Below are 25,240 nucleotides of genomic sequence, written 5' to 3' on the forward strand. Positions count from 1 at the left end.
CATCCTGCACTAGGAGGATTGATGCTAGAGGATGACTTTTCAATCATGTCTAGAGTTAGAAGTATGCTAGAAGGATATCCAATGGCCCTGCTCACTAAAAGGGATTGAACAATGGAAAAAACCTCACTTTTGAGATTGTAACCACCCGAGCAACCTTGGAGTCAAATTCTTTGGACGAAGCAAGAGACTTCAAAGGAGACAAAGAGGGGAACAGCACAACGCCGCCGTGTAATTCCAAGCAGTGAGGTAGATTTGCTTTTAAGATAGTGCTGGGGAATGTGGGGTGAATATCGTGAGAATGTATGAAAGTGACATATGCATATTTTGTAACCTTATACTTTCTAATCATGAATTAATAAATATTTTCACCATTATGTTTATGTTTATGATTATTTTTACTTTGTGTTTTTTGGGAACTTGAATATAACTGCTTTCAGATTAATTCTACGTGATATCCAAGTGTGTGTAACCTTATCATGTGTCAATCATCATGGAAGGGTAGAGAGTCCTTGGACCATTCTTGTGGTACGTTGCCATGAGCTTCATATGGTAAAGAGTCCCCATGATGATGGGGGTGGAACAGTATCCTATTGGCCTCACCTGATAAATGGGAATGAAAGTACCCAGGGCATATCATGTGTGATGTCTTTGAGTTGGTTGGCAAGATAGACATTTCCTCGGTGCAACATGTATATTTTTGCATGGCATCCTTGTAAAGGCGCCATCTTTCTTAAGTAAAAACGTGACTTTCATATAGAGATAAGTAAGTATATCTCCATGTGAGTGTCGACCTATTTGAGACAAGAGAGTCGACTTGCACATTGGTAGGGTGGGAGTGATTCTCTGATTTCGAACGGTGCAGCAGCTTCCCTTGTTGGCCTTTAAGGCGACTAATGTTTATGTGATGAACATTAATGTGATGAATATGATGCATTTTACGTGCTTGTGAAGAGGGTGATTCCTTGCCATGTTTATGAGTACATGGGTGATTACTCGCCACACACTAATATATGTGTTCATCTTTTTTGTTACATGAAATTGTGTATTTCTTCTTCACGAATATTGTCTCTCATTAGCAGTTTTGTCATAACTGTCTAACCTACCTATGATTTCTTTTATCAAAATCGTAAGCTTTGATGCAAAAGTAGATCCAGGAGAGATATCCAAGGAAGAAGGACCAGTCCCATCCGAGCAATAGGCATGAAGGCAGATCTCTGATAATAGATGCTTGTTGTTCCTTTGGATTGGCGACGAACTATGTTCAGTTTGCTATTTGGAATTAGGGAACAAACAATTGAGTCTATATTTTATATTTGGAGGAAGTGACACATGGATATTTGGAGTATTTATCAAATGAATTTATTTAAGGTTTAAACTCTAGTACAACTAGCACTTAACCTTTACCATTCCGCTGCGATTTGATATCGACCATTCACTTACAAGTGCACTTTCTTGTGAACATTGTACGCCTAACTCGATTAGAATTTTTGGTGTTGCTGATTAGTTGACACTCTCCAGGTTCTTTTGCCAGAAGGGAAAAGAAACAACTTATGGCTTGAACAAAGACAAGTTGAAGATGCCTTGGAAGAGAAAGAATGTGGAAGGTTCAAACTCCTTCAATTTGTTTTGTTTGTGTTTCAAGACCGTGCTAGGGGTGGTTGTACCATGTATGAGTAAAGGATTCAATTCTTCATTTGTAAAGTTGATGTAAGTTTCTACTGAGTCGTCAATTATGAATTTTCTATATAATTACTATTAAATTGTCGTGGTACTGAATTGAGGAGATTGTCATGAAGATTCTTTTCTTAACTCATATGGTTTTTCCACTTATATAGCTCTATTTGTTTTGATTATTATCGCAACACCATATCAGATTAACTTTTTTTTTTTTACACTTTTTTTGGACTATTTGCAGCGAACTAATTTTGCTTAGTTCGCCGCAAATAATCATTTTTGCCGCAAGAAAGCATTTATTTGTTACCTGTAATACCAAGTAGGAAATAACATACTTAATTGCAGCTGGACTTGGTCACTGCAAAAAAGTAGTTATGACACAAACATTTGTTGCCATTAAGTTTTAGCATTGCAAATTGTTGCCGCAATTAGACTTTTACTCACAAAAGAGTCTAACAAAATGAAATTCTATTGTGGTGAAAATTAAACCTATCGCAACAAAGTTTTTTTGCTTCAAATACCCTCCTATTACAGAGAAAATTGATTCCGCTGAAATAAACTTGGTGAGAGGAGTTATTTTCGACCAACCTGCGTCGATAAAAAATTGACGAAAAAAACTTATTGTAGCAAGAAAACATACTTTTTGTAACGACTTGCCGCAAAATGTCGTTTAAGCTAGTTATGAGCTTTCTTTTGAGTAGGAGTTACATTCTATGCCCATGTAGAAAACTCATACTTTTCGGAGTATGAAGCTCATGGTGACAAGCTTTGATACAATTCATCTATCCCCATCATTCTTTGCAACCAATCCTTCATTCTGTACGCTCTGGATTTGTTCTTTCATTCAACTTACAACTTTAGCGATGAAATATTTCTCTTTAAAAAATATATTCAATTCCAACTAGAGATCTATCTTCCTTCGATGACCGAGTGTGATTAATTCGAATGGAAAAACCTATTCATCATGCATACGTTTTGTAACATGTATATGCATTTTCCAATTCGTTGAAATGCATACCAAGGCATGACATTAACAGGCAACTATATTAAAATAAACTTGGTTCCTTGCGCATGTTCTTTTCTTTTTTCACGATAGAGGGCGGCTGTAACACCCCCAGATTTCGCTTGGGATTGGACGGATATCTGAAGCGTTAGGACATGCAACATAAGGTTACTTGCTTCCGTTCATGACATATAAGATGCAATGTTCCTAACATGTATATAGCATTATGCAATATTATGCACTAAACTGATAGTTGATAGTACATCATCACAGTTGATAGTTCATCGTCACAGTTGAAAGTCTGTCGTTCGTTCTTTCATGCAAACGTGATGCCATTTGTGACAGTCAATTTTTGTCAAAAAATTATGTTCGAACGTGAACCCAGCTGACTAACATTCAAACATTACTTTTTCTAACATTCGATTATAGTAGTTCAGATGTGAAGAGGTAGACGTTCAGACGGTTAGTAAATATGTTCGCACATATCCTTCATTCGAACGCTTGGAATGCGACGTTAGAATGATACAGTATTTTAAGTTCGGACGTCAATTTATCAATAGTCTAAACTTGAAAGGATATACGTTTGGATGTGCATGGATGCTTTTACCATTCGAGAACTTTACATGTTCAAACGTGATATTGTACATTCAAATGTTTGCGGTTGCATGTATTCTTATTTATGTTCGGACGTTGTTTTGAGCGTGAAAACACGTTCGAAACTGTAAGGTTTATATTTGACCGTAAAGTCAATCAGAATTACTAAATCGATAAAATTAAATATCAAACTAATTAAAATTGTATCACACACAAATAAAGGGCAATGTTTGAAAATGTTTGAGATTGAGGGTACAAAATTAAATTAAATTTACCAGATGAAAATTCTTTCAAACATAGATTAAAGTTCATTTATTCTTCTTTCCCTGAGCATCGCGATCCTACTGCAGTGACATAACACGTTTCATCTAGTCCAACATCTCACATTGTATCTGTTCTTAAACTTCAATGCATATTATGTCCTACTGGTCTCTTTGATGCTCCTACAAAAGGAACTCTAAATTTGATTGTCAAGACAAGAGATCCTTCAACTCCTGTTGTCTCAACTTCATTTGCTCAATCTCTTGTCGCACAACGTCCAAATCTTTGATAAGATTATTCATTTCTGAAACACTTGAAAGAACGTCCAAGCCCTTTGACCAAACCAGACTTGGTCTCGAGGACCTAGGTAAATATGACGATGTTAAGGGGGAAGATTCCTTAGAGGTAGACTACAACTCAATCATTTTCTCCTACATGAATTACAAAAACTAAAATAAGTAACAAACAAATAATAAATAAAAAAAATGTAGAAAAAGTGATTTATAATGCCATAATGCTTTGAAAACTGAATTGAAGTTACATAATTATATCTAGCTATGGGATCAATCCACTCGCAGTTGGCATCGATATGGGTCATAGCATACACATGAACGGTGAAATTTTAAGGATTATCATTTTTCTAATTAAGCTGCATTAACAAAATTAAATCATTCTAGCACTTAAGCAAAGAATACCATAAAAAGATATGTCTAATTATCATTTTCTTTGCAAGACGTTGGAATGATCTTGAACCTGTGCGATGGTGGATTGTCAAAGACTACCTATTATATGCATTGAGAGAACTTAAGTGTTGTAGTTGAAATTAACAATGTTAAATATAACCTATAAAACCACGAGTTAATTAAAATAGGTTATAGGAAAAAAATGCAGTTACCTGATAATCTAGGCTTGAGAAAAGGTCGCAACACTTCCTCCAATCGTCTATGCTTATTTGTTGAAAAGTGTCTGAACTACCACGTCCAACGTCTCAATCTCTTGAAGTGTTCATGACACCTACCCTTGTGACACCAAAACAATGTAGCTATCTACTAATTCACAGTCCGTACATCCTCTTTACGATCGAAATTTAGATTGAATTCATCCTAATAAGTGAATAATTAAAATACCGTGCATGCAAACAGTAACATCACCTCATAAATAAAGTAAAAAATTACTCAAAAATCTTGAGATATATAAACTCACCAGCACACGACTTCAAATGTGACCCTTAACCTCATTTGGAACATCTCGCTAAGATCGCACGTAAAAGGATGCATAAGTTCTAACTAGTGTCCCAACATAGGAGGAAAGCCACGTGTTACTATCATCCATAGCTCCAGTGCAATCATTGGGGAATTTTGACCTTGATTTTCTCGTGCCTTCTCATTTTTTCCAACCACAAGCCACGTGTTAAGACACACCCGCAACGTAGTTTGGAATTAGCTAAGATATTTAAATGTATTAAAAACATTTAATTCTCCCTAAGTAGTATGTCAATAATAAATTCTTAGCAACAATATACTTACTGCTAGGTGTTGACTAGTCTGCCTCTGGTGTATCAAGATCATCAGGGGTGGGCTCCTCAATTGGTGAGTCCTCAACGGGTTCCGGACTTGGAATGGAGGCACATTTCTTTATTTCCTTTTCAGTGGTATCCTTCCAAATCACATTCACAATTGTTAACGAATTAACATATAAGTAATTATGAAAATCTATAGCACAATCTACTTACAATAAAGAATTTACTACATTTATTCTCCCTCATTCTCAAACGTATTGACCATGCTTGTTTCAAAATCTTGTTCAATAACATCATTCCCAACATCCACCTCATCTAGGGATCTTCATCATCATCATGATCATCATATTCTTGCTCTCTTCTTCATCCTTATCCTCTTCTTCTTCTTCTTCGTCATCAAGATCTTCAACCAGATAATCACTTGATACCGATGCATACAGGTGGAATTTCATCTATGCATAACGAGATTAGTTTGACTGCACCAAGGTCAACAAATAAATTAATACCCTGTCTACTGTCTTGGTAGGCGTCTATACTCGTAGTGCCATCTTCATCTTCACTAAGATTCTCCACTACCGATCTTGCATCATAAATATTCCGAGGAAAAAACTTATGTATGACTCGCCAACTTATCTCTTCACTTTTTCATTGGATTAACCAAGTAATACACTTGAATCGCTTGGCAACTCAATACAAATGGATCATCTTCATACCATTTAAATGTAGTGTTGACACTCCTGAAGTGACTATCTCTATGTATCAATACCCTACCACTGCCTAGATCCCACAATCACATTTGAATACACATGTCACATTCCCACCAAGATATTTCAGTCGAATAATGTAAGACACCATAGTAGTCAATATCTTTTGTTGCATGACGACCTTTAACCAATACATCACAGTTTTTAGTCTTCCGGCTATGTTCACGATCTGTGGTATGGAACCTATAACCTTGAGCTGTGCAACCTGTGTATCGAAATGCTCTATTTGAATGACCACAAGCCAATACATGCAATTCAGAAGATACTAATTGTGGATGATGATCACGTAGTTGCAAAATTAGACATGTGAAATAAATTTAATATGTGTGGGGTTTTGCTAATTTAACTTCAACCTAATCATGATTATTTATATAAAAGAAAACCTAAAATAAATACAAACCACCTGTCTCTAACACAATAAAGTTTTTTAATCAACACATTCACAATAAGTTTGACATTCACAATATAATCATAAAACAAACAAATCACAAGTCTTTTTTTTAAAACCATATCCATGTTTCTAACAAACTATCATCAACGCAATAAACAAAACATTCACATTAAATTTCACATTTGCAATTTAATCACCATACAAAGAAAACTCAAATCCTTTCTTCTTTAAGCCCTATACATGTTTCTAACAAACCAGCATCAACACAAAAAGCAGCACATTCACATCAAACAACACCCAACCCTTTCCTAACTACCCTATACATGTTTCCAACACACTTAAACAACACATTAAGCAACAAATTCACAATTAAATAACCATACAAGCCAACTCAAATCAACAATAAATTTGAGAAAAATCATGATCAAGTTGCAAGAAATTTACCTAAGCACACTTTTCCCCCCCTATAAATTCCTTCAAAAAGCTAAAAGATGCCTCTTAAAAAATCAACACAAATAAATTAGTACACACTACAAAATATTAGTAGTAAAAACTATGAGGATGAAAAACGCGAGAATACATACCAAAGGGCTCTCTCTCTCCCACGGAAATCTTCCTCTCTTTCTCTCTCCAAACACCTCTCTTCCTCTCCTCGACTTTAGTTCAAAGTCCCTTTCACTCACTCTCTCTCTCTCCCTCCCCTTCTCTCTTTGTTTCTCTGTTGTTGAAATGGGGAATGAAAAAATTCCCCTCGGCTTAAACACACCCAAACTTGTTTGGGGCATTATATTTTTTAAAAAATTGTTTTACTTCTTGCAATGAGTTTTGTTGCAGCAATACGTCTATATATACAAAACGATAGTGTTCTAGGCCACAGAACAGTTGTTACGATGACTATTTTAAACTTTAATCCATCGTTGTTGATAGATGCATCCCATTCGAGGGGAAGAACTCATTCTAGTAGTATATGCTAATACCATTTTTCAGGATGTTGCAACTCATAGTCGCAACAAACGTAAATACGGTGGCACATAAGGCCACATTTAGTCGGACTCTGCACAGTTCCTTCTACATTTGGCACATGGAGAACCTATTCATTTGCCATTGTGGATGTTTCTAAGGATCTGCTATGAGGCCAGCATCATCTCCACCGACAACCTTCCATATGGGGTGATCATTACTCGGTTGCTACTGTAGTGATGAGTAAAACCCCAAGCTGAGGAGTGGTTGACCCAGCAGATGAGCCCGTTCGACATGACCTTACATCGACGCAGCCTTTGACAGACGAAGGGGCATGCTCAATGTGAGGCTAGGCTTCCACTAGATCTTGTGCCACCGACCCAGGCTAAGGCTGGTGTTGATCCCCACAGTGAGAGTACTAGTGGGAAGCCAATGAGTTAAGCTACAAGTGATGCGCGCCCTGGTTGGGTCGTTGCGATTGTGTTAAATATTACTGCATACATCAATCGACAGACTGGGTCTCTTCGAACATCAGTAAAGGGCAATATGTCCTCAATTGACTATCGTTTAGATATCCTTAACAAAAAAGTCAACATGTTGTTGAACGAATTTCATACTTATTCAAACAACACGTACTGAGTTTCACTGATCCATTTTTTACTTTTGTATTTATCATCTTATGTCATTTTTTGTCTCTTTCTATGATGAAGAATATCAATTAATATATTTCATATTTATGTATATTAGTTCCCAACAATCTGTTAGTTTACATTTTCCTGTTTAATATTATGTTCTAGTCTTAATATTTAAATTTGCAAATTTAAATTCTAATACACATACGTTCGAACATTAGTGTATATCGTGCAAATGTGATACATTACGTTCGAACTATATATCAGTAACGTTCGTATGTCTCTAGTAACATTTAAATGTAAATCAGACAACTGATATAAATATAATTTTAAAACAGCACATTCATGCATAAATTAGTAGCATTCGAATAAACATAAACATTGTTCGTAGGTACAAATATATGTTCACATGTAAGATATATGTTTGCACATTTAATGATTTAGGTTTGAACGTACTGAACTAATAAACGACAGTGTATTGTTAACGTTTAAATGCATAACCTTTAATGTATTACCCAGGCATAAGCCAGGCCCAAGCTCGCAAAGAAATCGTGCCCACTCGAAGAAAATATGCTTTTTTCTAGTCAAAAGTTTTCTTTTCTTTCCCTTTTCTTCTCTCCTTCCCAATCAATTTCATTTTCTTCTCCACTACTCATGTCTCGTCCCCCCCCCCCCCCCCCACGGGGCATACCCACAGTGTGCCTTACCTCCATAATTGCTCTATCTCTCTCTGTAACCCATAGGTTCTCTCTTTACTCTCATCTCATTTGTCTCTCTCTCTTGTCTCCCTCCTATGCTATTTTATTTGATGTTGCATGCCCCATATCCTCATCGATTTCAAATTGTCGGTGCCTCCCTCGCCTGAAATCCTCAGTATTGGTAAGCATATTCTCTCTCTCTCTCTCACATTATTCGATCAACACCTCTCTACGACCATCTCTCTCTATCATATCTCTACCTCCCTTTCAACCCTATCTTTTTTCCTAATCTATCTCTCACATTCCTCTGTCTTTCCATCGTTGATCAAAGTGCCAGCCACACCATCTGGTTCTGTCACCTTTGTCCCCACGTCACCCATTTAGGTTCGTGTCGCGCCACCGTCATGCTAACCATCATGGATAGCCACCGATACCGGCAGAGACCATGGATTCAACCTTTTCTCTGTTGTGTGAGTAAGATTCTCACCTTCACTCTCTCAACTTCAACCCAAGCATCACCCCAGCAACCAGAGGCCGCCGCTTGAGCTTGTGATAAAGGTTAAGCAAATACAAAGAGGATGGGTTAATTTTTGGGAAGTATTGAAATTCTTTGAATGTTGTGATGGATTTGTGTGTGCTGAATCTATAGTTTGAGTTATGGGTGTTTGTTTATAAAGCTAGTTTTGTGCTTGTTTGAGCTTTGTTAGCAAAGTTAGGGTTATGCTTGTTTGGGTTATTAACACTTTAGTAAATGTATTCTGGTTTAGGTTGTGGTAGTATTAGAGGTTGGACCCAAGGCTTAAATAATACACCACAAGAGTTAGATAAGCGGTACTCCTATGCTAGACTTTGCATAAAAATAATGAACTGAGGTTGATTTTATGAAAAACATGCATGCTTTTGTTATGGAACATTGGAAACAACCATGGTCATTTTGTTATGCACTACTCATTGTATCTAAATAAAAAAAGAGAAAGATATTTTTGTCACGATTGGTGTAGACATAAGCAAATTTTTGAAATTTTGTTTCTCAAATGTGCAAAAAGCGCAAATATGAAATATGAAATTTTGTATATGATTATGTGATCTGTATCTATTTAGCACTCTAATTCTGATATGAATTGTTATATTTCAAAAACCTCTAGCATGACATTTTGATTATGTTTCTGTTTCTGATCCAACATCTTTGATTCTAATTCTGTTATTGTGTTGATACCAACATTTATGTTTCTGAGTGCTCCCACTTTGGAAAAAAATAATTTTCTATGTGGTTTTTCCTGTGTGCACACTCAAGGCTCCGAGAATGATAAAGGAAAGATCCACTTTTGTTTCTGCTTGGATTGGCCACTAGGGGTAGCGCAACCCAACAACGGGACAAGGCCTCTATTTTGATATGATTACCTTGCTCTAATATGATAATGTTCAGTTATGCTATGCCGAAAGACTTGTGTGTGAATGCTTCTAAAACTGTCGCTCTGATATTTTGACATTATGTTTTGTTTTGCATTATATAACTATTATATTTTGTTCTGCATTCTATAAAGGGCTCATGTTTACACACTGATATATGTTACTGCTTACTGAGTTGTCAATAACTCACCTAATTATCTCCACTATATTTTCAGATGATTTTGATGTTCTGCTAGGAATCAAGGATAGGAAGCACGTGTGGGATTAATTTAGCTTAGTAGATTGAGTACCAAAGGGTACTATGACTATTGGAAGGCCTTAGCTAGTAGATTTAGCTTAGTAGATTTGTCATGTTCTGTTAATTGGGTATTTTGAGAGATTGATATTATTATTGAGAATTTGTGGAGTTGTTGATTTATTCTGTTGTATTATTTCATTGATGGCCTTATAGCTATAGAGGAATATATATATATATGGTTGAAATATATGAATTTATATTTATGGAGTCTTTGGAAATTATATATGTATCGTGTGAGATCGATGATTTTCTAGGTAACAAGAAGTAACTCCCTGACCCATCGGGTATAGGACATTACATTTAAAGTTAGAACGTTGGTCAAATAACTTCCAAGTATGGTGACGGTTGAAAGAAACTGTCACTAAAGGCTATCTTTGGTGATGGCTAATTGACTGTCACAAATTATAAATTTACAAAAAAAAAGAAAAAAAATCAAATCTGTTGTAATGCTTAAAGGAGTGGTTACCTAAAAAAGGGAGTCTGAAGTTGAAAGGTCCATATTTTTCGTGACAAAACCTTTAAACTTTAAAGTAGTAAAGATTAAAATTGTGAGAACTGTTACGATTCCAATGTTATTATAGAATAATGATAAAATTAGTAAATAATAGATAATAAATTTTAATAGAAGCAACAAAATTATAAAATTAACTATGTAAATGTTGATCAGGTGGCTAAATAGAGAACTACAAAGTTGCTTAAAAAATTGTATAGGTATTAGATTTTGGAGGTTGAGTTCTCAACTATTTTGAGGAAAATCGCTCAAGATGAATGAATATCCTGGTTATTTTTTGTTTTACAATTGCTATATATAGTGTGGGGGAAAACAAAAGGGATGGAAATAAATTAATTAACAGTTTTAGCAAAATCTTGGATCTTATTTTGTCAGTCGGCTAGTAAAATGTCAGTACCCGTTAATAGTTCAAGTTCGATCTTGAGATGAGTATCTGAAAATCAATACTGTTGTTATTAACGTCTGATCAACATGACCTGTTTTATTAGTATGTTTTACTCGCACAACTGAACTGTGAAGAGTTTACAAAACTACATGTTGGCTCGCAAGACTGCTACATGCATGCCTTCGTATACTTATTATTGAGCCTATGCATGTAGTTCAAGTTACTTGAACCCAAATAAAGTTCATTGTCTCTCCTTTTCCCTTCCAGTGGACCACACATATACATACACACACACTAACTAATAGTAGAGCCACATCCGAGGGACGTTTGCCTAGTTGGTGAAAAATATTTTTTACAAAAATAATATGATTTTTTATGCAAAAAAAAAAAATCATTAATGAATTATCTAAGAGGAAACATGGAGGCCGGTCCGTCTGTTCTTCTTCAATAAACAGTCCTCCAATAGCAACCCTCTATGTAAACCTTCTAGTTTACATATTATGCATTTACTTACACCTAATCAACATCTCATACAGCCCTCCAGTGCCTTCATCACTTTCTTCATCTTCCACTTCATCCCAACCCGTACGCAGATCTTGACCCCACACTCATCCTCGACAACAACTCGACCCCTTGAGCCAAGTGACGGAGCTCGACCCCTAGTGAATTTTTCACAGCCCTCCCGTTCTCTCATTGTCGCTGTCTCTATCCTCACCATCGTGATTAATAATTTCACTGCTTATAGAACTTTGGCTAATATGTTTTGATTTTGATGGTTGTGGGTATTAGCTAATATCATATTTTGGCCGCACAAGCCAAGTGGCTCCCATCAATTTGTGTAGCACTGCATGTTGCTACACCAGGGACACTCATTCGTCGTCACCAGGGGTCACATGCACAGTCGAGGCAAGGGTATTTCAGCTTCTGCTCTCCCTTACAAGAGGACACAACCAAGCTGGCTGAAGATCTCTTATCAGGATGTCGAGGAGAACATCTGGAAATTTGCCAAGAAGGGCTGACACCATCTCAAATTGGTGTTCTTCTTTAGGATTCTCTTGGGATTGGGTGAAGAGTGTTATTGGAAGCAAGATTTTGCGTATACTGAAGGCCCATAGACTTGCTCCTGAAATTTCAGAGGATCTATACCACCTCATAAAGAAATTAGTCTTGATCTGCAAGCATTCGAGAGGAATAGGAAGGACAAAGATTCCAAGTTTAGGTTGATTTTGGTTGAGAGCAGGATCCATCGCCTAGCTCGTTACTACAAGACAAAGAAGCTACCACTTGTATGGAAATATGAATCTACCACAAACAACACTCTTGTGGCTAAGGACAAAGTTAATTAGAAAAGTTTTGGATGCTCCCATGGATGTGTTCTTGGGCGAGGAACTTTCAGTCTGCAATGTTTTTTTTTTTTTTTTTGGTCAGATTTCGATTCAAAGAACTTTGTCAAGATAAATATTATGGTGGAACAATTTGAAGATCCTTTACCACCCAATGTCACATCTCCCATACTTGCTTAGTTTTGTTTGGAATGGATTGGTGATGGTGATGAACTTTTCTCTGTTGTTGTTCATGGTGTTGTGAAGTGGGGAAGGGGTCTCGGTGGGAAAGGCACAGGTTCAAGGGATTTATGAAGTGGGGGAAACTTGTCTCTTTTCATTTGTGGGTTTTAATCATATGTGGGTTTGTGTATAGTGTATTTTCTTCACTTTTTGATGTGTCTTTATGTTATTGGTGGGTTGTTTTCCTCCCATTACCAGTTGGATTGTTCCAAAGCGTTTCACATTATCTAATGCATAGAAACAAAAAACAAATTTTAACAAATATCTTTGGATAATGATATGTTAGTGAAGTATAATAATTACATGTTTGGATAGATTAGAAAATAAAAAAAAATTAGTTCAAAATACACCATAGTTTAATACAAGTTTTGCAAATTGGTCATTTTGCTAAATTTGTTCAATACAAGTTTAACGAAAAGATTAGTTCAAAATGTTGGCTAGCTAGTTTGTGGCAGACCATGCAATGCATGACACCTCTTTATGATCATCGTGTAAATTAAGTTGTGGAACATGCCTATATATTGTGATTAGGCAACATGTCACAAGTACATATTAATTTGAACATTACGTACCTAGAATTCATTCTTTTTTTTTTAATCATGCTACATCCCTTACATTTCATCTATCTTAATGGAGATATCTTAGCAAGAGCATAAATCATACTTATATTTCAAATTGGGATTAATTATTAGATTATACTTTTGGTCATAATATTGGCTAGTTTATCATTGTATTACAAAAAGATTAATAGTTTGAGAGTTTAATTCATAGACAACACTTCGATCATTCTGGCAACTGATTTTTGAGACTCAATGAGATTTCTCCATTGTTCTTCTCGTGACCAGTGTGTAGGACATAGGGTTGCAAGCAGAACAATTGTTATGTATATCTCCAACTGTCTAACCATTGTCTGTGGTAGCCCAAACTTTTCCAGTACCATTTCTCCTTGCTCAGTTGACCAAGGGTACCCTGCAAATTCAATATGTCATCAGAAAGGCCAGGTCATGAACTTTTTCTATGATATTCATAAGTTCAATTCCAGGAATTTTTTCTATGATAATGATAACCATTGGGCACAAGGTTATGAACTTTGAGTCAGATTAAGCGCTGAATTTGAAGCAAAACTTACAAATGAAACTTAATGCAAAAAATCACCAAAAAAGAAAAAACAAAATCAAAGGGGTAGAAGTTCTCATTCAAGTAGATAAAAAGTTTTAGGAGCTTTGCAATTACTTTTATATATATATATATATAGGAAATAAAACTTCATTTCATCAAGAAACAGAATTACAATATTGTTTATCAAGCCAAATAACATTTTCAATAAAAGAGAGAACACTATGCCACCAAACTTGCATATCAGTTGCACTTCATGCATGTCTTGCAATCCAATGTTTTGCCAAGTTTGCTACTCTGTTTGTATGTTGCAGTTTGCACTCCTTGAATTCTTGTATCAGCCTTCGAACCTCAAACACCAATGTTTTGTCAAGAAAACAAACAGTTTTCTTCTAGTTGAAAAAAATAAAATTAAAAAAAAAAACCAAAGGACATGAAAACAAAGCATGTGCATGATCTTCCAACTGAGTTTTACAAAAACAGCCCATCCACATTAATCTTTCTCTTGATCAAATTAGCCATGGTAGGCAGTCCCTCCCTACAAGCTCTCCAAGTGAAGATTTTAACCTTTTGAGGAACTTTTAATTTCCAAATAGCACTCCAAGATGCTTTTTGGGATGTCACAATGTAGGTTTCCCCCATAGCAGTCTTCACACAGGTCTTGAAAAACTTGTAGGCACTCTTCACACTGAAAATACCACTCCTTTTTATGCTCCCAAATCCATTTGTTAGTACCATTTGAGGGCTAGGATGCAGCTTCAAAATGTCTTCTGCTTGTTTTGGATTGAAGAGAGATCTCACTTTAGCTATTTCCCACCATTTAGTATTGTTGTCAATAAGCATTGCAACTTGTCCATCCAATGAATCACACTCTCTATTCTGTTGTAAACTACCTCTATCCAAAAGCTCTCCTAGATTTCAAATACTAGGGATCCATGCATCTCTCAGAATATGAATGGAACAGTCATCCCCCACCACCCATCTACATCCTTTAATGAGAAGATTCTTTGCTTCCCAAATTCCTCTTCTCCAAGCATAAGAAGGATTCACACCGAGAGTAGCATCTTGCATGTTACGTTTTGGGAAATATTTAGCACTGTAGACTTTGTAAAAAAGACTATCATTCTCTTATAGTAGCCTCCATCCTTGCTTACCCAAAAGAACCATATTGAAAGTCCCCAACTCTTTTGAATCCCAAACCTCCGAAGAACTTAGACTCACACATTTTAGACCAACTGACCTAGTGCACTTTCCTCTCCTCTTGCTTTTGACCCCACCAAAATCTTGGTATCATTCTCTCAAGATCATTGCAAAGCTTGACAGGGAGCTTGAAATAGCTCATGGCATATGATGGTATAGTCAAACAAAAAGCCTTAATCAGAATCTCCCTACTACCTTGAGAGAACATGTTCTCCTTCCAGCTTTGTAATTTCAACCAAAATCTATGTTTGATGTCTGCAAAAAGCTTGCCTCCTATGGTTGGTAAGTCAAAAAGCTTTACAATTACTTTTAGTTGTTGTTACTTAATAATAGTTTATAGGAATTAAAATTCAAATAGCAAAAACCATGACATCTATCCAAGTTTCAGTTTGTACAATTGAATGACATACAACACTTCCAGGAATAAATAGTTTTTAAGCTGGAAATAAAAGAATATGAAGAAACTAAGTGAACTAGACTATCATGGTTTTGTATTTCACAATATGACTAAGAGAATCCAACCATAGCCTATCCGTAATAACTTCCTATTCTCCTCAAATATTCATTGGAAGTTTACCTAAATTAATCATAAAATAGCAATGTGGAAAGATTACCTATTGGTGGCCATTATGGTTCCTTATTATGCACTCTCGATACCAATCAATTGATAACAGTCTTCTGATAACGGATTCAGCTTCTCTCAAGCCCTTCACAGTTTCAGGGGAACCACGTGCAGCCTATTCCAAATTATATGTTGATCTTATGAGAAATATTGTTGCAAATACAATATAAACAGCACACATGATGACGTAGACAGGCAAATTCGGCTATTTTTCATAATGGAGTGCAAAACAAAAAGATACATTTTGTTTCAAAGTGCATCCAAGCTTTCCAATAAAAGGCTGACAAAAAAATTAAAATGAAAGAGATAAAATATTGTGACAATAAAATATAAGATTGAGATAAAAAATAAAAGATTGCATTTCTTTAACATCAGGAGCAACCTGAAAGACTCAAGTGAGAGCTGAGCAAGTGCATAATTCACCAAATAAAAGAGATAAGTGTTTTGCATCAATCCTAAAAATTGCAAAACGTTGGAGAAAATATCATTAAATATAATCAAGGGTTAGACTTCTTGTCTCTCTTCTTCTGTTGCTTCTTCTTCTGCCAATTTTCTTTCATTTTTTGCACATTGGAGAACTATATTAGCAGCAGTAAGTGTCTTCACACGTAAAGACATAAAAGAAATTTTACGATTGTTTGTTAACATACCTTGATTTTATTCTCAATTTTCTCCTTCTTCTTTAGAAGCTGAAAGGCCACATTATTTTGAAGTTTCATCTACTCTTTCTCTTCCTTTCTAAGGTTGACAACTTCTTCATCTTTCTTCTGCTTGTAAGCTTTCCATTTGTTGCAAATAATATTCCTTATTCTTATTTGCCATCTATAAGTTCCAAATAGAGAAAATAGTGAGACTTGAGCTAAACAGTAATTTAAGCCATGATTACTTGGGGCACAAAATTTTTCTTTGAAAATGAGTTAACTACTAACCTCTTCATAAGGTCCTATCTGTCCTTCTATCATGTTTTTTCACTCTTCACCAGTGATCTTTCCAACCTATTGCAAAGCCCGAATTCATCAAATTAGAGGAGAGCAAGTGGCTTAACAACTAGAATAATATTGAAAATGAGTTTTATGCAATAGAAAGAAATATGTAAATAAATCAAAGTTAAAATATAACTTAATCATTATTACTGTAACTTAAGAAAGTGTGAATAGTATAGAAGAAATGCAGCTATTCACCTAGCTAGTGTTATCAGCCCTATGGAAGCTGCTGTTCAGGGAGCTTTCAACAACAAAATATTGTAGAAGATACAAAAAATAGAAGCAACAAAGAAACATTAATTAATCTAGCAACAATGAATTGAGATGAAACATTTCTGGTGGCATTAATTTCTAGATGTGGTTAAGCAACAAAGTATTGTAGAAGCATTTATGTAACTGTGTTGTCTTTGATATTTCAAGGATCTTATGAAGTATCTATTAAAAAAAAGGTAAAAATAGAAATTGAACTATAGATAATGGACTATAGATAATGGAATTGAATCCAAAAAGGGGAATTGATGCTAAACCTGATACTAGTATGCAGAGATAGGCCATGAACAATGGATAATAGAGCAAATATATTGGATAGTGCGCCATAAGAACTAACAGCATTGTGAATTTATAGATAAAGACACCATTTAAATTTCATTGCATAACGAATGAATCCATTTGTATTTACAACATCCAGAGTTTGGAAAGGGATCCACAAAAAATAACAAGTGGACTTACCATGATGCTCCCATTTCTACTGGACAACCAAATGAATAGTTTGTATGAATAGAGACTGCCAAATCTATCCCTTGATTCTAGCAAGATCACCTGGAAAAAAATTAAATAAATAAATTGACGATATTAAGAATTGCAGAAGAGTCTTGCTTACCGAAAGCCTCTAGTAAAGAAAAAAAGATATACTGCATATACCAATACCAATGATTATAACTGAAGCTATTTGTGGCGACCTCGACCCCCACGTGTGATTTGGAGAAAGTCGCGACACCGAGGTGCAAAACATACAAATTACACACCCCAAGCGTAACGTGAAAGCAAGTGTGTGCAAGCATAAAACTTAAAAGTGTACAGTTATAGATGCAGCGAAAAAGTAAAAAGGGGTTGTTTGAAGTGTTAAGAGTACCAGAATTTCAAATATTTAAAAAATGGACCAAGCGTTAAAAACAAGTAAAGTCATGCCATAATGACTATTGTGCAAAGAATTCATGGAAGGACCCTTTCGAGAGTATACCAAGTATGAGTGAGTGTAGGGAGGTTTGAGTATTTGAGAAGATTCATGTTGATAACACTCAAGAGCAGATTTTGCGGGTGACCGCACTTCATGTAACGTCCGTACTTGTGGTGGGACTTTTTGTAAAATATTTTGATAAAGGACGATGGGAATTATCGTCCGATTTAAAACTTTTTACTTTCTTCCCAGGATGCAAGACTCTACGTTTATAAAATAAAATGTGATTTTGCAATAAAAGAGGTTTACAACATAAACATCTTGCAATAAAAGGGTCCCTCGTACGATTAAAACCCATGCCTAGACTTCTGTGCTCTTCCCCATGGCCGTATCTGTCTTGATGTGTACTTCTCATTCCGTCCCTGTGAGGGGGGAGGGACATGCATAAAAACTAAAATAAGTCGAAAACTCGTAAGCATTACTTCATACAGTTAAAATATAACAACATAGGTTTTCATTCATGCATTCATCATTCATACATACTATACGTACGTGCGTGCGTGCATACGTGTGTTCTTTTCAAAACGTCACTGGATGGGGTTTTCCTTTGAAAATGGACTTTCTTTTCGTAAAACGTTTCGCCCGTCATTGCCTTCATTTTTGCAAGAATGCGGTGCATTCTTGTATAAGTGCGTTCATTCGAAAACATCACTGGATGGGGTTTTCTTTCAGAAAAAAGTTTCCCCCGTCAGTGCCTTCATTTCTTAAAAGTTCGTGCTTCCGTGCGTTGCATGCCTACATGCATTCATGCATACATACATACATACATACATGCATTCTTTCTTATCAGTTTCATAGGCCAGTACACACTGTTACGCCCCTTGTGTTGGGGTTAGCGGTCTTCCTTTGGACTCGGACTCCACCCGTAGCCTCAGGTTGGGAATCCCTTTTCAGTCAGGGGGCAGTATTGGGTGCACTACCAGTACTACTTACCCGGCATTGCAATCTGCCCATTCATTGGTACCCTTTCCATTCATTCATGTGGCCGTTACATATCTTCATACATTAAAGCATTCATGTCTTTCTTTGCTTTTCATTCTTTCATTCATGTCAGCTCTAAAGAGCTGGAGCTTTCATTCATTCATGCCAGCTCTAAAGAGCTGGAGCTTTCATTTAGTTCTTTCTTTCATTTCACAGTCATTTCATGATAAAACATTCATTTATGATTCATTTCATGAAAAAACATTCATTTTCGTGAGAAAACATTTCTTTTCATGAGAAAACATCGTTAACAGTTCATTCATGGGAAAACTTCATTTAAAAACATACATGGCTTAAATGTCAGCTTTCGTGGCATCCACAAGCATCACCTTGAACGTCGTCTTTCGTGGCACCCATGAGCATCACTTCATGGCACACATGAAAGTGTCGGTTCGTAGGATCCATAAAAGCGTCAGTTTCATGCTCTTCGTGCATTTTCATCAATTTGTGAATTTTCTTAGAAAATACATAAAATAGATACAGCGTATGTCATCCATTCACATGCTTACAATTAATACTTTCGTTGCATAAAAAGGGCTGCCAAGGAGGGGTCGTACATACTTATACCTTTGAACAATTAGCATTTTCTTTCGTAAAACGTCTTTCGTGTCTTTTCTTAAAGCATCGTGAAGAAAAGTGTTTCGTTTTCATTTCTTTATATTTTAGAAGACTCTAGAAGAGTATGAACGTAACACTTACCTGGACTCCATGCTACTTGCATATCATGCAGTCCATTCATGTGCATGTCAGATGGCAACCTACATATGTACACATAACCTTAACGTCATTCTCTATCTAATGCATAATCAACTTAAACTAGAAATAGAACTACACTTTGCTTAGAACACTCTCATTCTATCCCGAGCACTTACGTGCCCTTAACTATGTTAAACCCTTTGGGGACCACTATGATCACCACATCTTCCAACTCAAGGTCTTGCCTCGAGTGCTCATCCACTAAAGTGAACCCATGATTCACCTTAGGATTAAAACACTAAGACCTTCGTCTTACTTTTCTTACTAACCACATTCGATACATGATTCCGACTGATGGAATCACGCATCTCAATCCTAACAATACACCCATCACTACCTTCATGCACCTTAGCCCATACTAAATCCTCATTTCCATCCATACAAGTCACACGGCTCTAAGCCAACTCTGAGGCTTAAGCACTGTGTAACTTTGCTCATGACAGATTACCCATTACATATGGTGAATCTGTCCGGCACATGTGTCTAACCAGATTACACATGTACCTTACACCCTTTATTACCTAAGATCAACATATGACACGTTGATCACCTGCTCGGAGGGACAAGGGTCATAGTTCGATACCAACCTTCTCTTAACCCGGTTAGCATGACTCTTCATGCTATCCATCCCTTTTAACAGTTCATCCCAGCACTTAACACGACAAAGCTCCATTCACCATTATGCCTTATGTCACGTCAAATAGCTCGAGACTATACCCAAGCTACACCATGACCTTGTCACGTCACCTGACATCCCGCTACGTCATTTCTTACATCAACCCTTAACTCATCACGAGTACGGTTTTTCACGTACTCCTGTCACATCGTGACATCTCGTCACATTCCTGCTACGCCATTTCTACAATAACTCTTCACCCATCATAAGCATGAATGTCAGGAACCACGTCACTTTGTGACGTTGCCCAGTCATGCTTCCGCTGCGTACTCTTATACTTGTTCTGCTGCTTCACGCATATTCCTAGCCATAAGTCCATCACGGTGACACTTGTGACTTCAGACTACAGGCTGCACCATAACTACTTCGGGACATTGTTCCACAATTTTCGATACTATTCACCATGTTCTACGCCCATCAACCACACAACCATCCTTATCTCTGCGACACGTCACACAGAGTGTTGCTGCCTCGTGGAGTACACTCCACGTATACTCCCTTTCCATACGCTACAACCTATCATCAATATGGCATACCTGCCATACGATGCATCACTTTACTACATTGAGTACACTCCGCATATACTCCCTTTCCACACGCTACAACCTGTCATCAATATGGCATACCCGCCATACAATGCACCACTCTACCATATGGAATACACTCCGCGTATACTCCTTTCACACACTATGCCACATCACCATTATGGCATATCCATCATATGGTGCATCACTCTACCACATGGAGTACACTTCACGTATACTCTCTTCATACACACTACGACCTATCACCATTATGGCATACTTGCCATATGGTGCATCTCTCCACCACAGAGAGTACACTCCATGTATACTCCCTTTTCACATGCTACACAACCTATCATCAATATGGCATACGATGCATCACTCTGCCACATGTAGTATACTTCACGTGTACTCCATTCACACACGTTACACCACATCACCATTATGGCATACCCGCCATATGGTGCATCACTCCACCACATAGAGTACACTACACGTGTACTCTCTTCACATACGTTATGCCACACAGAGTACCCTCCACGTGTACTCTTCCCATTCCACAATACGCCAGGAGGGTATATTTTACATATACTCTCCTTATTCCACACTACGTCACATCACCATTATGGCATCCTGCCATATGGTGCGTTACTCCACCACATGGAGTACACATCACGTATACTCCATTCACACACCACGCCATACAGAGTACACTCTACATGTACTCTCCCTATTCCACAATACGCTAGGAGAGTATATTCTACATATACTCTCCTTATCCCACACTACACCACATACACAGAGTACACTCAGCGTGTACTGTTCCCACTCCACATGCTACGTCACCAATACAACACATATTCCACAACCGCATTACACGGCACAACCACGCCATAATTACAGCACAAACTCCACAATCACACTTCACAGCACACTTCACAACACAAAATGCCCAACACTTCACAAACACGCAACATCACATCACCACACTACACAGATATGCCCAACACTTCACTACACAGAACGCCCAACACTGCGAACTCCACAAATACTAATAGCACAATCCACAACCTAATCAACTAATCAATATCTAACATAATTAACAAGGGATAGAGAGTTATACCATAGACGGGATAACCCATGCATTGCTCGTCGATCGTCACAGTTGATGATGCCGGAAGAGTAGTGCGTGGTGGCTAACCCACGTACCGTGATTGTTTGGGCATTTGGATAGCTAAGTGTGGTCTTGTAAGGGTTTGTGAAGGCCTTGTGATGGTGGAAAGGAGCGTAACACGGCGGATCTAGCCATGTACAATGGCGGTCAGTCACGCGCAGTGACTGTCCATCACGTGCAGTGGTTACCCACCACATAAAATGGTGATTTGAACCTAGGGCTCGGCTAAGGGAGGTGCGGTGGAACTCGTGGTGGTGTCGAGGTGGTGCCACGGTGGCTCATGGCGGCTGTGAAGTGGATGAGAAGCCATGGGAGAATGAGAGAGAGTGTGCGTGCATGGGTGGCAGATCGGGGCCATGGGTGGTTGGGTTGGCTTGGTGGTGGCCTGAAGAGGCTCATGAGGGTGGTTACCCACCGTGGATGGCGGTGGGGGATGTGCACCCGTGCGTTAAAGAGAGGGAGAAGCTGTGCGTGGAGGAGAGGCTATGGGCCTCGGGTCACATGGAGGAGGAAGAGGAGGAGCTATGGTGGCCAGGGGAGGCACTTGGTGGCCGTGGGTGCCGCGCATGGCAGCACTAGAGGTCACGCACGGTGAAGCCATGTGTGGGTCTCTTCATGCATGCGACGGGGAAGGTGGCTGCATGGAGGGGGCCAAGCTCACTGGAGAATGATGGCCGGCAGCACAGGAAACTGCCGTGGAGGTGGTGGCGCTGGAGGACGGTGCACGGCGACGCTACTTGCATCAAGCCCATTCGGGCTTTGCACTTCCGAAAGGGAGAAAGGGGGAGCGTGAGAGAGAGGGGCTGGGCTGGTTGAGCTCGCCGGAGTGAGGTGGTGCCAGTGGTGCCGGTGGTGAGGGCTGCCGACGCACGGCGGCGCCTGGCTAAGGCATGGAGCATTTGGCGAAGGAGAGAGGCCGCGTATCACGTACGCTGGGGAGAGGGAGGAGAGAGAGAGAGGGTTGAGGAAAAGTGAGGGAAAGAGAGAGGGTCTGGGTTTATAATCCAGTCCCTTCGTCTGGGGATCCTCAAAACGATCTAACGTTGAGATATTAAAATACTGATTTGAAAATGCGTAAACATTAACTTAATTAAAAGCACTTAGAGGAATTAAGGTAGAATATTATTTAAACTAACTTTAGTTTATAAAATAATATTCTTCATCATTCTTAATAAATGGTGAAGTCTTATTTAATATATTTGAAAGGATGAAACCATTTAATTAATTAAAGCCTTCAACATAATTTAAATCCCATAATATTTTAAATAACTGAAATTATTTTAATGATTAATATTAAAATGATTTCCAACAATTATAATATTTTTGGAGCTCTTCAAGAATATTATAATTGTCGTATTTAAAATCAAGCTTAGTTCAATAAAACTGGAAATACTCCTTATAAATATTTACAGTACATTTAAAACACTGGGCGTGCCATAGAAGTCACATAATATTTTTTAAAACACGCCATCACGGTTCGGTACGCATGATGAGGCTCGCTGTCATTAGATGGAAGGGGCAAACAGATCACATAATCTCTGCCCTCAGGATTTGCTTACATCATAAAAAGAGAACGTACGTCAGAAAAGAGAAGCGTACGTAAGAAGGAAGGAGCAGGGTATTACACTTCAAGCATTTGCGGCGAAGAAGGTTTGAATTCTTCTGTCAAATCCTACATAGGCCAACATATATACTACCGATCAGCTCTAAGGCAATGGTATCCTCACACCCAAACTTTATCCAAGCGGTACCTATCTAATCAAAGTACACGCATCCCATCTAAGTTAAGCAACTCACTCTGAAAGGATCGAAACCAACCCACCAACCATTAAAGAACACATATAACTTCTACTCGACAACAGATACTAATCTACTCACGACCCCAGTTCAAACTAACATTCATCCTAGCGGTACTAAACTCAATATCATTCGCCACTAAAGTCACCCAATCCTATTCTTAGCCTAACTTGATCACATTCTACACCATTTTCCAACACCCTAATAGGCTTATATCCTTAGAATCGACAAAAATTATTTCCTAAATTTGTACCATCTATAACCCTTAAATTTGATAAGAATCATTTCCTAAAATTAGCCAACCTTATAACCTCAAACCTGATAATAATTATTTTCTGAACTACTCACTCTCCATATCTTCATAACGTAAATTAATTTTTGAAAATTTGCAAAATCAATACCATCAAACCTCATAGAGAAATTTGCTTCCTGTAAATCCCCACATCAATAACTTAAACTTGATCAAAACTCACATTCTAAACATTGCAGACTAATTAACTTCATAATTCATCAAGCTTGCATACCAAGTTTACAATTCTAAAGCCTTAAATCATATAAAAATCATTTTCTAAAGTATGCAAGATTATTGACCTTAGATCTAATAAAAATTGCCTCTTAAAGCTTGTAGATTATAAATCCCAAATATTATCAAATTGTTCCTCAGAGTCAGCAAAATCCAAAATCATCAATTTAATTGACTCCTCAAATGCTTGTTGAACCTACCACCTTAGATTCCATAAACTTGTTTCATAAATCCTATAGAATCTCAAACATTAGATCTCTTCTGCATTTAGAAGCTGTTACCTTCAACAGCTCATGACTTTAGTCTTTGCTCCATTGAGTTTGACTAGAGTACATCATTTCCCCTTCAAGCCTTCATACTTCGAAAACAAAATTGCTAAGAGTTCAAGCCTACTATACTAAATATTCATACCTATCATGCTAAAAGTTCCAGCCAACATCGCTAAAATCCAAGTCTAACTTCCTAAGATTTTTAAGCCTATAGTACTAAGATTGAGGCCTAGAATTCTAGTACTATACCTAAGTGACTCATGGATTTACCTAGAGTCGAATCGCTCTGATACCACTTGTAGCACCCTTGACACCCACGTGTGATTTGGAGAGAGTCGTGATGCTGAGGCACGGACCACAAGGATCACACACCCCAAGCGCAATGTGAAAGCAAGTGTGTGCAAGCATGCAACTTAAAAGTGTACAGTTATAGATGCAGCGGAAAAGTAAAGAGGGGTAGTCTAAATTGTTAAGAGTACTAGAATTTCAAATATTTAAGAAATGGACCATGCATTAAGTATGAGTGAGTGTAGGGAGGTCCGAGTACTTGGGAAGATTCATGTTGATAACACTCATGAGCGGATTCTGCAGGAGACCGCACTTCAAGCATTCGTGGCAAAGAAGGTTTGAATTATTCGGTCAAATCCTACATAGGCCAACATACATACTATCGATCAGCTCTAAGGCAATGGTATCAGTGCCTATCCCAGCCAGAAA

At 37.6% G+C, this 25,240-nt stretch overlaps 1 pseudogene; it reads left to right on the forward strand.

Moving 5' to 3' along the window:
* Positions 1-11,993: 11,993 nt before the first annotated feature.
* On the forward strand, positions 11,994-12,579 carry LOC121250358 (annotated as a pseudogene).
* The last annotated feature ends 12,661 nt before the right edge of the window (positions 12,580-25,240 follow it).

This window comes from Juglans microcarpa x Juglans regia, chromosome 2D, assembly GCF_004785595.1.
Source record: "Juglans microcarpa x Juglans regia isolate MS1-56 chromosome 2D, Jm3101_v1.0, whole genome shotgun sequence".
NCBI lineage: Eukaryota > Viridiplantae > Streptophyta > Magnoliopsida > Fagales > Juglandaceae > Juglans > Juglans microcarpa x Juglans regia.